The following is a 16,554-nucleotide window of genomic DNA, read 5'->3' as shown; positions in this document are numbered from 1 at the left end:
AGACAACCCTCAGAATGGGAGAAAATATTTGCAAACGAAGCAACTGACAAAGGATAATCTCCAAAATATACAAGCAGCTCATGCAGCTCAATATCAAAAAAGCAAACAACCCAATCCAAAAATGGGCGGAAGACCTAAATAGACATTTCTCCAAAGAAGACATACAGATGGCCAACAAACACATGAAAGGATGCTCAACGTCACTAATCATTAGGCAAAAGCCCTTATTTTTTTTCTAATGTTAAGTTGCACTGGCCACTGAAGGATGGATTAAGTGCATCTATTATTGGTAGGCAGCACACTCTGACAGCCACTTTTCGTCATAGGAAAGGCTCACAGCTCGAAGCTCTTGTCTTTTTGCAAAAGAAAAAAAATGTGCAATTCATCTTTCCGTTCCCAACTGTTTTAACTTTGCCACAAAATAAGCAGCAAACCTCTGGGTGGTAGAAAAGATATTCACAGTCACTCCTTATCTTTACAAAGTATGTTAAATATTCTACTACTTTTTTAAAACTTTTTATTTTATACTGGGGTATAGCCAATTAACAATGTTGTGATAGTTTCAGGTGCACAGCAAAGCGACTCAGCCATACATAAACATGTATCCCTTTTGTCCCAAACTCCCCTCCCATCCAGGCTGCCACATAACACTGAGCAAAGTTCCCTGTGCTATACAGTAGGTCCTTGTTGGTTATCCATCTTAAAAATAGCAGTGCGTACATGTTTAAAATGTGTAAACGCATAAAACCACTTTCCCAGGCATGAATCAGCTGATGGCTCCTCAACATGCAGATAGGAAGCAAAAGGAAGAATAAGACCCAGCAGAATGCCTGGTCTTAACTCAGAAACCATCAAGCCACATGACCACCTGACCTGCAGATCAAATGTAAATGTGTCCATTAAACATTCTCCAAAGATTAATTTCTTTCATATCTTTTTGGTATAAATAGCATTAAAACATTTCTTCCCATATGCTCATGACTTGCTTATGCCCTCCCTCCGTACTTGCCCACTGCCCATTGAAAGGCTCCTCCCCCTGCCCCCCAGAACTCCAGTCAACACTGATCTCACCCTTTCTCTGGGCATCATATCTGTACACTAGACATTGTCGTTTGATGATAATATTCTTTCCGTTACACCCCGAGACCTCTCTAGAATCCAAGCATCATTACTCCTCTGTTTAAAATGATAGCCAAGAACAGTCTGTGTAGAAGGGGTCTCGCTCTGACTTTCTGCCCCCCTTCTACCTCTTATGGAATAAACCCTCCACCCCAGGTCCCTTCTGTCGGCTTTCCTTGCCCACACGAAGCCATCACAGATGGTTTTATCGCCCTTTCCCTTGAAGGTATTGTGTGTGTGCTGTTTATTTATAGCTAATCTCCTTTTAAAGTGTATCTACATTTAAAATGTGAGTTTCTGCATTTTAGAATAAGAACACCTTATAAATCAAGAAGCAAAACAGGGCAACAGCTTTTCAGAGAATATCCAATAAACTTTTGAAATCTCTGTCCCATTTTCAAAAGGTCAGAGTGTAATTTAAATGAAGCATGGAAGGGTTGCGATAAAGTAGCAGCTGTGTAGAATGAATACCTTTCTCGGTACCCACCAAAAAGTGATTCATATAACAGCAAAGGTCTCTTGAACTAATGAATAGCTGTTAAAGATCTGTGCAGAGAATAATATGTAGGTGCAGGGCAGAGACTTCTGGAGTTATAGCTACACTATAATTGAGTTCCCGGCTGGCAAAAAGACCTTTGAAGACCGATTACCTCTGTTTACCCACAGGACAATAAAAGTTTGTAGAAGCCTATTTCCAATCATTCACTATTTCCACTGAACTAAAATTCCTCCAGTGCAGCCCAGGCTGTGGGGCAGAGAGCTTTTCATTTCTGCACATGGACTCAGAGACACCAGCTCAGGTCTAACCGGGGGTTTATGTTTTAGGGCTGAAGATCTGATTAGATGGTCAGAAATTCTAACCCTCCCCCCACCCCATCCATTCACTTTATAATAAAATACAAGCTTCTTTTTTTTAATCCGTTTGCTCACCTATAAAAAGCCCCTGCTCGTCATTGCTCATTCGTTTTGATATTGACAAATAATCTTCCATGCTTTTTTACCCACTCATTCAATGATTTCCAATCTGTGGTCACATATATGTTCAAATGCATAAACGATGGAGCAAAAACGCAGTGTACTTTACATCGTTCACTTTTTAACTGATTGCCATGAATACAAAGCCCCAGGAAATGGGAATCATTTCCAAATCAAGAGTATTTTGTTTACAGTCGTTTTGAAAATAATTAGAGGGAGTGGTTCCAGTGCCCTAGAGTCTGCACTTCCTGAAATTTCCCTACTAAAGATTTTTCTCAGGGTAAAGATTTATTCGGTGAGCTGAACTATTCATGCCTTTATTTTTTTTTCATTTTTATTGGAGTATAGTTGCTTTACAGTGTTGTATTAGTTTCTACTGTACGGCAAAGTGAAATCAGCTATACGTATACATATAGCCCCTCTTTTTTGGATTTCCTTCTCATTTAGGTCACCACAGAGCACTGAGTAGAGTTCTCTGTGCTATACGGTAGTTATCTAATTTATACATAGTATCAGTAGTGTATATATGTCAATCCCAATCTCCCAGTTCATCTTAAAGTAACAAAGAATGAACATGTGGTATACTTCATTCAATGCCCACTTCCTTCCTTTATTTCATTAGCAAACAGATTACATGCAAGTATATCTAGGGTAGAAACCTCGCTTCCTAAAACTTAGAGTTAAAAGTCGGTAACTTACTATTTATTAACCTACACGTTTGCAATATATAATAGATGATTCTTAGAGGGTAAAACACAAATACTCTATAAAAGTGCCGAAAACACTATTAAGAAGAGACTTCGGCGTTGCCCTCCAGCGCGGGTGATGAAAACCGAGCCAGAGTGGGAGGCGGCGTGGCTGCAGCGCCGCGGGGAGGGCGGCTCAGGTCGCCTTCTGCAGCCGCGTCTCCGTCAGTTCCCGTCGCCGTCACGGGGGCGCCGAGCAGCTCCGGTCCTGGGCCGGGGCGGAAGCTGCGGTCCCGCCTCAGCGCCCGGAGGACACGCGGGAGGGAGAATGAGCCAGAGGGCCACGCGGGTGCGTCTGTTTGCCGCCGGAGGATGTGGTGGCCCAGTGGGAGCTATTCCGCCATGTCCACTGGAAGTTGTAAGAACACGGCTGCAGTCATCTTCTGTGACACTTTACATCTCTGAAGTTCAGCTGAACACCATGGCTGGAGCCAGTGTCAATCGAGTAGTGTCTCCCGGACCTCTCCATTGTCTAAAGGTGATCTTGGAAAAAGAAGGGCCTCGTTCTCCGTTTACAGGATTCGGCCGCAATTTACTGGGGGTGGCCCCTTCCAGAGCAATATACTTTGCTGCTTATTCAAACTGCACGGAAAAGTTGAATGGTTGATTCGATTCTGATTCTACCCAGGTACACGATTTCAGCTGCACTGGCAAGCATTCACTGTACATTTCTCCCGAGAAAAGAGTGACATTGTGTCATCTCATGCTTTCCATCCGCAGGTCACTTCCTGTAGAAATATGGACTAACTTAAACCTCGTTTTACCGCAATCACAGCGACCAACCCCATTTGGCTGGTAGAGACTCGGTGACAGCTTGATGCAAGGAGCCCTGGGGAAAAGCGAATGGGCGCTTTTGAGTGTGTCCGTAAAGTGTATCAGACAGATGGACTTAGAGGATTTTATAGGGGCATGTCTGCTTCATACGCTGGCATATCAGAGACTGTTATCCATTTTGTTATTTATGAAAGTATTAAGTAAAAACTACTGGAATATAAGATTGCTTCTATGATGGAGCATGAAGAGTCTGTAAAAGAAGCATCAGATTTTGTGGGAATGATGCTAGCTGCTGCCACCTCAAAAATGTGTGCCACAACCATAGCACATCCACATGAAGTTGTAAGAACAAGACTGCGTGAGGAGGGAACAAAATTAGATCCTTTTTTCAGACGCTGTCTTTGCTTATTCAAGGAGAAGGCTATGGGTCTCTTTACTGTGGTCTGACAGCTCATCTGGTGAGACAGATTCCAAACACAGCCATTATGATGGCCACCTATGAATTAGTGGTCTACCTGCTCAACAGATAGCACCACCAGGCTGCTGCTATAAAGGGGGAAGACCAAAAGATACAGTGGACCATGGAGTACCGAAGCCAGCTTGGTGGACGGAAGGAAAGTAGTGTGGGAACACGGAACTATACCTAAGTGGAAGTTTGGTTGTAGGAATTAAAGTAATCATAACCACATTACTTAGTCTTTTAGTAATGTGAAAAAAACCCTCGGCTGCCTCCAAGAGAAAGCCTTTAGAAGCGCTCCTTCTTCAAAACTGCCATTTCCTCTACCACGTCCACAGGACACAGCTGGCATTTTGTTGATTTATGGCAATCAGAGTATAGTGTTTATTCCATGAGCACTTTTGCAGTCTTGTAGACAAAGCCATGTGTAACTATATACCCTAACTGTCCAAAGATAGTATTGGCAGTCATACATTTCTAACTTCTGTATAATTCCTATAAAACGGAAAAATAACAATGATAGCAGTATTTTTACATTTCCTTGAGAGGATTTGGCACTGCATTTTAAAGTTTATCACTTGGCATTAGTAGTCACCGTTTTTGGCGACAAACGAAGTAGTGTCTAAACGTGTTTATTTTTAGCTTTAAAATGTCTTGGTTGCCACTGCTCACAGGTGCTTTATGTTTAGCATTATGCGAACACTTAAATTGTTTGTTAACGTGTCAACTCAAATGGCAATAGTCTGGGATACAATAAACCAGTAAAATGTTGCTTCTTGGCCAGTTCAGTGACTTGAGCATGTCCTCTTATCTTTTCTAACCTAATGATACATGAATGATTGCAATGTCTTTTCAGTGACTTATTAATTATGAACTTGAATTATCCCCTGTCATACCTAGGTATCATTTTCTTAAAGTGGAAAACATTTACTGCTTCTGAATCTTTCTCTATTTGGTTTCACATTAAGAATTTGAACCTTTGAATTATTTCCAGAAGCTCTGCATACATTGCATTTATTTAGTAGAGAAAACGGTAATTTTCAGCTTTGCCCTTACCAAGTGTTTTGTTTTTTTTTTTAAGGCCACGTTATGAATATCTGGGGCAGCATAAACATTATGAAGAAGGGCCCTCTGCTATCTGATTGAGCAGGTAGTGATCCTAATTAACTTATAGTTTTATAAATGAACAAACTGCTTCGGACAAGGAATTTATTCCATCCTAATTTCTTGAACGGTAAATCACAGAAAGAGTCAAGTTAGTTCAGATTAAGCGTGTTAACAGGATGTAGCTTTTACATTTTGCTGTTGAGTTCTGTTGCACCCTTTAATACTTTAAATGTATTATATGTATGGCCCTTATTAAGATATTTGCCGTAATTCTATGAAAAGACTTTCACTTATGGATGTTGCTATACTGGTGTGTGAAACTTATACAATTAACGTCCAGTGTGGTACTCAAAAAAAAAAAAAAAAAAAGATTTCATCTTGCAGGATTTTAGAGCTAGGAAGAGATCATCTAGATTAAACTCTTCATTCTACAGGCGACAGAACTAAAGTCCAGAGAGGTGACGTGTCATTCCCAAGGTCAACCAGTAGTGATGGTACCAAGACGGGGTCCCAACTGGGCTGCACCTGTGTCCTAGTCCCTCACTGCAGTGCTTTCTGATTGGCTAGAAACATATACGTAAGTGATCGTAATTATTTCCCTGAGTCTTTCTATCACAAGTGAATTAACAACAAAAATGATACCAAGGCTTTAGAAAAACAACTTTTTCGAGCCCTCCCAGCCACACACAATAGAAAGCAGATATCATGCGCCACTATTTATGCTCAGGAATTCCGTTTTCTATTTCACAATCTCACAGAAAAATTTCTGGCTCCTGGCAAGTCTGATGTAAATCCTGGAGCATGTAACTGACACTGTGTGCTAGAAGGATCAGAGAACTCAGTGGGATAAAGGACCCCAGCCCACCAAGGGCCACATGACTCACACATTCAATCCGATGAAGAGGCTGGTCACATGGCACCATCAGTTCTGTTAAATGCATTTCTCCTCCTCTTTCAAAGCCCCACTCACTGCTGGTCCTTCCTTAGCCAAGACTTTTCCAACCACATTATTATTTCCCTATTATCTGTTTCATGTCATACTAACATAATTAGGGGTGGGGATGCATCTTTCCTAATCACACCCAATTTCTCTTTATTTTATCTTCTGGGAAGAGAGACTATTTCAGGTCACCATCCATCCACGCACTAGACACAGACTTTAAAACGACTTGCTGTTTTCCGACAGGCATATCTCTGTAACACTGGAAAGTTGATATTACACTTGCAGAATGGTGGCCCTTGAAATTAGGTCAATAGTAAAAGAGCTCCTGTGACTAGGAGTTTTGTTTGTCAGTAAATATTTGCTGAGCACCTGTGTGCGCTAAGCTGTGCGGCTACAGAAATCAAGACATCTTTCAAGATCTCTAGAATTCAGTCTCCTTGGGAAGGAAGCTGAATAGAGATTTCAGTGTGACAAGGGAGATAAATGAAGAACCAAAGAAACAGAGAGGAGTGTCTGGGGCCAGCTGGGCAAGTCAGTGAAATCTTACCTGGGGGAGGTGATGTTTGAGCTCTTATCCGATAGCCAGGCAGAGAGAAGACAGTGGCAACAACATCAAACTGGGGAATTATAAGTAGCTCCAATAGTACTGAAGGATGGCTCAGGAGCTAGGAGTCCCAGCAGATGGGGTGCAGCAGGTAAAAGGGGTTGAAGCACCCCTTCCTCTTCTGAAGTTTTCTCTCCGTAGAGCTCTTAGCTCCCAAATGCCAAAGATGACCTGATCTGTTTAGTCTGGTTGCCCAAAATACATTTCAGAATTTCTAGACATCTTTAAAATTCAGCTCCCATTCACTTAGGTTTTCCACCTCTCCCAAGGACGCGGGGCAATCAGTGCCTGGTTTTTGGAATATTGCCCTCAGGTTCACAGCTGCTAAATTATTTTATTTTATTTTAATTTTGGCTGTGTTGGGTCTTCGTTTCTGTGCAAGGACTTTCTCTAGTTGCGGCGAGCGGGGGCCACTCTTCATCACGGTGCGCGGGCCTCTCACTATTGCGGGCTCTCTTGTCGGAGCACAGGCTCCAGACACGCAGGCTCAGTAGTTGTGGCTCACGGGCTTAGTTGTTCCGCTGCATGTGGGATCTTCCCATACCAGGGCTCGAACCCACGTCCCCTGCATTGGCAGGCAGATTCTCAACCACTGCGCCACCAGGGAAGCCCAACACAGCTGCTAAATTCTTAAAGCACAATCAACAGAGCGCAGAAGCGAACATGAGAGGCATCCTTTCCCCATTAAATGAAGAACTTTGGGGGGTATTAACCAACTTCTTCTTAATGAAAAGTGATTTCCCACTTCGAAGAAAGGCTTTCCCCTTAGAGAAAAATCTGTATTTCTCAAATTGTTATTTCTTAAAATAGCTAGCAGGCCAGCATTATTTGTGGAGTTTTTTTCTGTGTTTTGTCTTTGGAACTCTGAACTGTACTTAAAATATAGTATATTTTCAACAGTTAAATGGGAGAGAAGGGGGTATGGGTGGTTCAGAGAATTAAAAGTATATGAACATTTTTCAGAGACTACTGGAATTTTTATGTCCTTGGCCAGAGATTGTCTGAAAGGAGTAGAAAAATCCTGATTTTTTTAAGGAGTAGGTAAAAGTCCTGTAATACCTCTGGAGAGAATACTTCAGTTGGATTCAAAGGGGCCAGATCTCTTTGTATAGACAATAGAGGCCATACAAAGAATGGATAATACTAACCATAGAAAGAAAGATGAAATATTTAGGTTGGTGTCTCCACAGGACCTACGACAAAGAATAACACCAACTTCATCTTACAAGTCTTTTTTTTTGCTATGTAATTATGCCTTTTTTTCCCTCCTCTGCTGGGTACTGCTCAGTGCCTAACTCTGGCTTAAATTTTAAAGGCAGTAATTAAGCCCTAGAAACTTCTGGTGCCAAAGCTGTTCTGCACAGTAAATCACCAAGCTACCCCCCTGGGGCTCCTTCCCAGAAGCTGTCAGAGGCAACTCCATGTTTATGGGAGAGTCTCTCAATGCTTATACTCACTGGGATAAAATTAAGTCAAGGAGCATTCAGTTAAAATGGCAGGGTAAGTAAATGAGCTGTACCGGGTCCCTCCATTTAATTTGCATCAAAGACTTCAAACTGGGGGAATAAAGATGCTGGCACCGTGTTCTGGCTGAGTAATTCTGGGCTACAGCAGGTATGAGTTTGCTCATTAGGTCGTGGAAGACTGGAGATGTACCATCTCTTCTGTGGATGCTCAAAAAAAATAACACAGGCGTTTAGAGGCTCTGATACCAACCCCCAAACTGGACAAGAACTGGTGAAGCACCAATGGGATAATATGCAGCTCTCATACCTCGTTGGAGATTCAGAGAAGAAAGAGCACATATGGTTTGTGGCCTCTGGGAGTTTACAGATTAGTGGGGAAAACAGTTCAACAAACAAGGGTACAGTGAACAAAAGAGATGCAATAGGAATGATCCTGGATGTTTGGCTATAAGTAGTATTAATTAGAGAAAATTTGAAACTGTGAAATTTTGAGAGCCAAGAGAGACCATAGAAACTGTCTCATCTATAGGTCCAAGCCTTGTCTTAGGGATTCTGCTAAAAGTTTCCCATAATGTCCCCTCTGCAAGGTTGCCAGGAGAGGTTAACCCAGGTGGCAGTAGCAAATTGTCCTCATGTTACACTGAGTATGTTTTTGTAATCAATCAGCCCCCATCACCAGCCACAATTCCATCCACATGCATCTCTACATACACCCACGTGAGGCCTTCCTCAATGCACTTACCCAGTGTATGAGCTACTCCAGGAGTGTATACATCACCCTCCATCAATATTCCTGCTGACGCTCCCCAGGTGAGCTGGTCTCCTTGCCCCTCCTACCTGTTCTCACGCTTCCTCCGTCCAGTCAGCACCAACCAGCCCAGCCCTTCCATCTGGAGTCTTCTCCAGAAGACTCCAAACTCCCTTCCTTGGCCAGCAGCCTCACAAACACCCCGAAGTGAGCTGTATTCAGCTATCCTAACCTGGATCAATTGTTCCGCTTTATTCATTGACTTTGTCATTATACCATGTTAGTCTTTGAGGATCAGTATCTTTCATTTTTCACCCGCTGTCCAATGTGAGAGCATCATGTAATGGATGTTTACTGAGTTCAACTTAAAGAATGAGTCCCTGATAAATGATTTCTGAATAACACTCTTTAGCACATTTAGAAGTTCATGCTTTACTGTATTTCGATTTACTCTTATCCGTTTGCATAAGTTTAATTCTGAACAATCCACCAACATTTTACCAAAGACTTCCCTTCCTAGTAATTGGGCATTCATTTTCCTAATACCTTGCATCCATTTAAAGGCAGTTTCCTGTTTTCATGCATTTCAAGCCTAACAAAGATTGAGTAGAGAGTAGACATCTATGGGACATCCCAACAGAATCTGCTCTAGTTTTGCCAAGTTCCTATAAAACTCCGCTATTCTGCTCTCAATCACTCGTTGCTTGGTAACCAGCCCAGCATCAGTCAGAAGGCACATAAAGTCTCCTTGGTTAAGTCCAAGTATTGATATAACATCTGGGTCTCGCTGATTCTGTACCTTTGTAACGGTTGCTTTGAACCACTTTCAGAGGAAATGTTTGAGAATCATTGCTATCCTAAGCGCATTTATCCTCCCCTGGCATTCAAGACTGGCTTGGCCACGAGGACAGGGCCACTTGGCTTGCCCTGGTCCTTTAAGTGTTGCCTCTGGTACAGTATTTCCCTCTCAGCATCATGCCTGTCTACACACTTCAGAAACTTCCCCTGGGCTGACCTGTTGTCTCTGTAAATATGAGGCAACTCACTTTCGTTAGAAAATGAGCAGGTGAAAAGCAAAATCTTCCAATTACATGTAGGGGGAAGTTAAGACTCACCCAAGCTTTCAAGGAGACAGTTATAGTGAAGGTGGAACTGGCAGTGGCAAGACAGAAATAAACAAAGATTGCCCACTTCAAAGACCTGGTATAAACCTAGGACATGCACCCTTGCATTGAATATGGCAATTCCAGGTGACTCATGTGAATGAAAGAAAGAAATGATCAACACCCACAGGAGTCAGACATTTCCCTATGCGTCTTTGGTCAGATTTCTCACATCCATATTGATGTGAGTTTTGCCTTCTTTGGGTCCTTTCACTGTAAGCGTGAAATTGACAAGGCAAGGCCTTGGAAGATGAAATGAACAAGCTTTTTAAATAATCAGGGGTTGACTAAAGACATGGATCTTGCAACATGCATTTTTTGGTTTTTTCCCTTATAACATCATTTTTTCTCTCTCATTTAGATACGTATGCATGTGTATATGCATACATATTAACTATGCATTTTAAAAAATTGTACCTGCTATTCTTTGAACTGCTTTTTCTCCCACACAATATGTTTTATTTTCCCTTACAATTAAATGTTCTTTGTAAGCATGTTTTTTTTAGCAGCTCATCTATCGAAAGGTTTCATTATCCGATATACTACTGTATTTGACCAGGACGCCACCGCTGGATATTCTGGTTGTTAATCTTTGCTATTATATATAACACTACAATAAACATCCTATATATCTCTGAAAACGACGTGGATCTTGCGGTGAATATGCTGCTCTGAGACTGAGGACCAGACCAGTGTTAAGAACTCTGATTCCAACAATTCTCTAAAGGGCTGTCAATTCCTAAAAGGCAAATCTGCGTGCTTACTCCATCCTTCACAATACTGAGCTCTGAGGTCTGAAAGTAGAGAACACTCCCCAAAGTTTTGTCGACTAAAATGAAGTAACATTATCGTCCCCACCAGTATCGGATTTCCATATCATATTCCACAGAAAAGCACAATGAGACACAATCTTATTAAGATTCTATCAAGATTGTAAAAATATTTCTGGCAGAATTAAACTTTTCAATTTCTTTAGGACCAAGATTACTATGTATAATAATAGGTTGACAAGACATGGAAGCGACCTAAATGTCCATTGACAGACGAATGGGTAAAGATGTGGTACACATATATACAATGGAATATTACTCAGCCATAAAAAAGAATGAAACAATGCCATTTACAGCAACATGGATGGACCTAGAGATTATCATACTAAGTAAGTCAGAGAAAGACAAATACCATATGATATCACTTACATGTGGAATCTAAAAACTACATACAAATGAACTTATTTACAAAACAGAAACAGACTCCCAGACATAGAAAACAAACTTATGGTTACCAAACGGGAAAGGCTGAGGGGAGGGATAAATTAGTAGTTTGGAATTAACATATACACACTACTGCATAGAAAATACATAATCAACAAAGACCTACTGTGTAGCACAGGGAACTCTACTCAGTATTCTGTAACAACTTATATGGGAAAAGAAAATGAAAAAGGATAGATATATGTATATGTAAACTGAATCTTTTTGCTGTACACCTGAAGCTAACACAATATTGTAAATCAACTATATTCCAGTATCAAATAAAAACTAAAAAAAAAGAAAAAAATAGGCTGAAAACAGACTACAAAAATTCCCTGATATAAAGAAGAGTTAGCATAACCATAGAGAATAGAGTGTTCAGAAAAAAACGCAGATATTTTAAAAGATTTATGCCATGGGTTGCCAGAGCCTTCCGATATTTCCTGATGGCACTTCATGTAAAAGCTGAACTTTAAAAACGTTTTACAGTTTATTTTAAACTTAATTTTGTGCATTAATTATTAACTGAGAAGTATGTAACTGTGATAAAGTAGCTTGCAAACCGTAGCTACCGAGGGATTACACAAACTCTATTGTATTATGTAGCTGCTCTTTTGCATATTTCATTTACTCAAGGGGAAAATATTATAATTTGTCATTTCCATATTGCCAGATTATTGTGCACCCTCCAATGGTTACTCTCTCTATTTGTTTGGAATCTGTCAATTTCTGCACCATTTAATACGACAATTTGACTTCCCAAACACCAGAAGAGTCTCAGAGGGCTGCATTTCCATGGAAAATTCCTTTCTCAGGAACCCAAGCTCAGCATTACCATTTGACACCGCTCCTCCCCGCTCCCGTGAAGCTTAAGTATTCGATTTCATCTTGCAATGATACCATTTACATGAATATATCTTAAATATATTATTTTAATGCTGAAATAAGAGATGCAGGCGATGCAGTTATTACAAGTTTGCTCTCCGTAGCAACTATCTTACAAATGCACAGAAATTGCTGGGGAGGTTGGATGCAGTCGCTCTCTTGCAAAGACGCAAAAACAATTTCCACAGCATTTCATATGCCGACTGTATAAACAGCTTCCAAAATGATTGTTAAAGAAATTCTATTTGGCCCTTGCTCACACGTTGTCCACACTTAACAACATTCTCTTCAACTGCCTTTCAGTCCAGAAACCAAGATGCTCAAATACCATCACACGGCCTTCACACTGGCCCATTTAGTTTTGTTTTCTTTCATCAAGTTGTTCCCCAAATAGGTTTTGCAATTAGTTCCCATGTTGTATCAATCACGAAAGTCTGTTTGTTTGATTCCATCCAGTCAGCAAATGTGTATTGAATGTCTTCTCGAAGTTGGATGCTGAAAATACTCTTTTCTGTGATATTGTGAGCTGCTGGCTGGTTGGATCCTTTAAGGATTTTTTCAGGCTTGTTTAAGCTCTCAGTTCTTCAAACCAGAGAACACAGATTTTTTTTTTGTTTAACAATAAGCTTTAGTTAACTTTATTTTTCATGCCCCTTAGTGTTGTTATGGAGTAATTTTCCTGAGTTCAACACTTTGCCTAGGCGCTGTACAATATGTAGGATATAATAAAAATTATAAATATGTACAAATGTAGAAGCCATCAATTAGATTGAATCTATATGCCAATGTATCACTAACAGCTGGACTCGAGTCCCTGACCTGTCCGTTACTGGTTGATGACCATAAACTAGCTTAATTTCTCTAAGTCTCAGTTTTCTCATCTGTAAAATGGAAATAATAATAGAGAATGCCTCATAAGGCTGTCAGGGGATGAGATGAGATAATCCCTACAATCCACTGGGGTGAGACAGCGAATCTGGATGGCCCGGAGGCTTACTTGGGTCACTAGGTAGAGAGCTGGCTCTGGGGGGCTGAGTTAGCAAAGGAAGAGCTGATTCAACTGTTCATCTCCAGAGGGTCCCCCAACCTGGGAGGCTTCCACAGTCACGCAGTCACATAGTCGTCACATAGCTCTGTGGGCCCAGAACTATAAGTATGTGGACCATGCTCAGGGCAGGACTTCCTTCCCTCCTTAGATAGTGACCAGAGTATTCAGCCCATTTATGCCTGCTCTGAAACATAGGTTAAGACATCAGGAGATGGTATGAGCTCTAATTCCTCTTTGCTTGTAAGTCACTCCTGCCCCGTAAACTATTTATATGTGTATCTCAGTGTGCTGCTTCTGAGCATCCATCATCCTTCAGCCAACAAGAAATCAGCACAGAGCCTGGCACATAGTAAATGCTCGACGGATGTTCCCATGATGTCACTGATGATGTCGATGATGACGATGATAATAATAATGATGTCATTGATGATGATGATATCATTGTACTTGTTTGAACTCTGGGTCCTAGTATCTCAGCGTGAGCCAGATTATTGAGTTGCCATCTGTGAGACGTGTGAATTCAAACAGACTTGGAAAACGTAAGCATATTCAACTATGCCAAAGGTTGATGCAAATGGTATTAAAAATTATTTTTTAAAAAACAAATAATCAGAATTGGCCTTTGTAAAGTGAAAATGGCACCCTATGTTTTTATTAAAATTATACCAGACTATTAGAAGACTATGTTTTAGCCTCAGATCTTCTTATATCTGATTTTTCCATTAAAACGTATGCGCCTTGAGGTTGAGGATTACGTTAATGTTTAGACACAAGAGAGTTCACGATATAGTACAAACATTTGTAATATACTGAATAAATGAATAAAGAGATAAATCTTTCCAGGATTAATCTCCACCCACGACGATCCTTCCATCCTTTTAAGTCTTTGCTTCTTAAAGCTTGTATACCACAAAATCAAGCATTGCACTACAAAATATCTTGGGTTATTTTCCAACTCTTTCATATACATGATTATCTAATTTCTCTAAACTTTAAAACCCTCAAGGTGAGCTGAAGTCCTTTCTCCAAATTGGACAATACACAACAAGTGATTAATTTACATTTTTAAAGCCTTAGAGGGGTCATGCAACATGCTAGAATGTGGAGATTCCTTAGACAAGGAACAAGACACAGTGCCCACCTTCAAGAAATTCCCAGTGTGGTGTGGAAGATGGATCGGGAGCCAGAATTTGATATACTGTGGATAAAGCTAAGCCCAGGGCTCTGGGTGAACACAGGGAAGGGAAGCGTAGCCCAGGTGGCACGTTTCATATGGTTGTTGTGAGGACTGGATGACGTAATAAATACCGGGCACCCGGCACAGGTGTCTGCTCCACAAATGTTCATTCACAGAACCTTCTTCCTTCTCACCTATCCTTGCTGCAAAGGACTCTATTGCTAGAATAAATTAAGCTGATTTTTATGCTGATCTTAAGAGCACTGGTTGATGTGGCTGGTATTTTAGGCTAGAAATAAGCCAGGTTGTATTAAATTCACTATATGCCTCGCGACACAGTTTGATCACCCTGAAAACGGGGTGAAAACATCTCTCTACAAAAGGGTCTGTTTACTGATTCTAACATAAGCTCCTGTTCCTCTGGCTCATGACTCTTGGAGGAGTAACAGCATTCTGGACTTGGAGAGACTCGAGTTCTATATCCTGACACAATCTTTCTGATCATGGTCAAGTTCATCCCCTAAACCTCATTTTCTTCGGCTATAAATGAGGGAAAACGGTACCACCTCAAGCAATCGTTGTGATGATTCAGGAAGATGATTCATGTAAAGATCTTGTCTCATTTGTTTATTCAATAAATATTAATTGAGCACCTATTCAAATTCCGAAAGGGAGAAAACGATCAAAGACCCGAGGGTGTAGCACCTGGTACAGGTAAATTCGCAGTCGAGTTTAGGTATTTTATCAGTACACACCTTTGTTCCACTTCTCTGGAATTGGAATCCAGGAGATTCCGAAAAGAATAAACATAAATAGCCAATAAATGTATGAAAAACTAAAATATTTTTACTATTTAAAGAATGTAAATAGAGAATTAGGAGTCACGATTTCTTTTCTCCTACCAATTGACAAAAATTAAAGGGAGACTCTAACCATTGCCAATGAGAATATATAAAAAGAATGACACTTTTGTACAGTTTGATCAGAATATCAGTTGGGACAACCTGTAGGAAGGCATTAGGACTGTGAATATGCAAATCTTTGGATTTAATGATTTGACCTAGAAGTTTGTCCTAAGGAAATAGAAAAATAAAAGAACATAAGGGACAAAATATTACATATATTTTCATACTTGTACATCATGGCTTTATTATACCTATAGAGTTTAAGCCAAAATAAATTCGAGAAGAATTAAAGACTGGAATGTTAAAATAATAAATGTGTATGTGTAGAAAGTATGTGTAAAGATGTTCACTGAATCATTGTTTACAATACAGAGAATTAGAAACAACCTAAGTATCTCTCTTGGAGGATTGCTTAAATATATGGCAGTATAGCTATGTAGGAAAACACTGTGCAACTGTTAAAAGGGAAAAGGTAGATTTTTACTTTATTGAGATATTATTATGTATAAAAAGGTTGCCAGACGATATGTAAGAAATACATATATATGCACATATGTAATTTATATTGATGTTTGCATTTTAAAAATCTGAAAAAACATGAAACAAATTGCCACAGTGTGATTTACTCTTGGGATTACAAAATTATGACAATTATTTGTCATCTGAAAAATGACAATTGTATTTCTATTTTAAAAAGATATACAGGGAGCTTGTTAATCCTTAACACACACACACACACACTAAATATCTTAATTTCACACACGAGTACTTTGCTAGGTCCGAAGAGACAGCTAAGCCATTCTGAGTGAGTCATTCATTTTGGAGTCATTGGTATCATTATTCCTTGTCAACTGGCCACATCCTGTTTTCCCTTTATCCACCAGTCAGCATCGTTTCATCCACCTGTTGGCATCGTCTCTCCGACCACACAAGAAGCCCTTAGAGAACTGGCTCTTGGTGTCACTCTTTCCATAGCTCACAAAATCCTCCATCACAGGGTCCCAATTCCACCAGGTTAGTCCTCATTCCCATTTCACAGAAGGAACAACCGAGGCCTAAGTTGAATGACTAGCCCAGGATCACACAGCTGGGTCCCACCCTCAGCAGCCAGCATGGAGGGACCACATTGTAGACACTGAGCAGTTATTGACTAAAGCTGGGAAGGACACGCTCAAAAGCTTGGC

The 16,554-nt window shown here is 40.4% G+C and overlaps 2 pseudogenes; both read left to right on the top strand.

Moving 5' to 3' along the window:
• Positions 1-2,919: 2,919 nt before the first annotated feature.
• Positions 2,920-3,587, top strand: LOC149749967 (solute carrier family 25 member 36 pseudogene; annotated as a pseudogene).
• A 24-nt stretch (positions 3,588-3,611) lies between these two features.
• On the top strand, positions 3,612-4,493 carry LOC111177928 (solute carrier family 25 member 36 pseudogene; annotated as a pseudogene).
• The last annotated feature ends 12,061 nt before the right edge of the window (positions 4,494-16,554 follow it).

Source organism: Delphinapterus leucas, chromosome 2, assembly GCF_059928025.1.
Source record: "Delphinapterus leucas isolate spDelLeu-1000000601 "Yukka" chromosome 2, BTC_Dleu_Yukka2, whole genome shotgun sequence".
NCBI lineage: Eukaryota > Metazoa > Chordata > Mammalia > Artiodactyla > Monodontidae > Delphinapterus > Delphinapterus leucas.
Note: the sequence above shows the minus strand (reverse complement) of the source record. Positions and strands in the feature narration are given on the sequence as shown.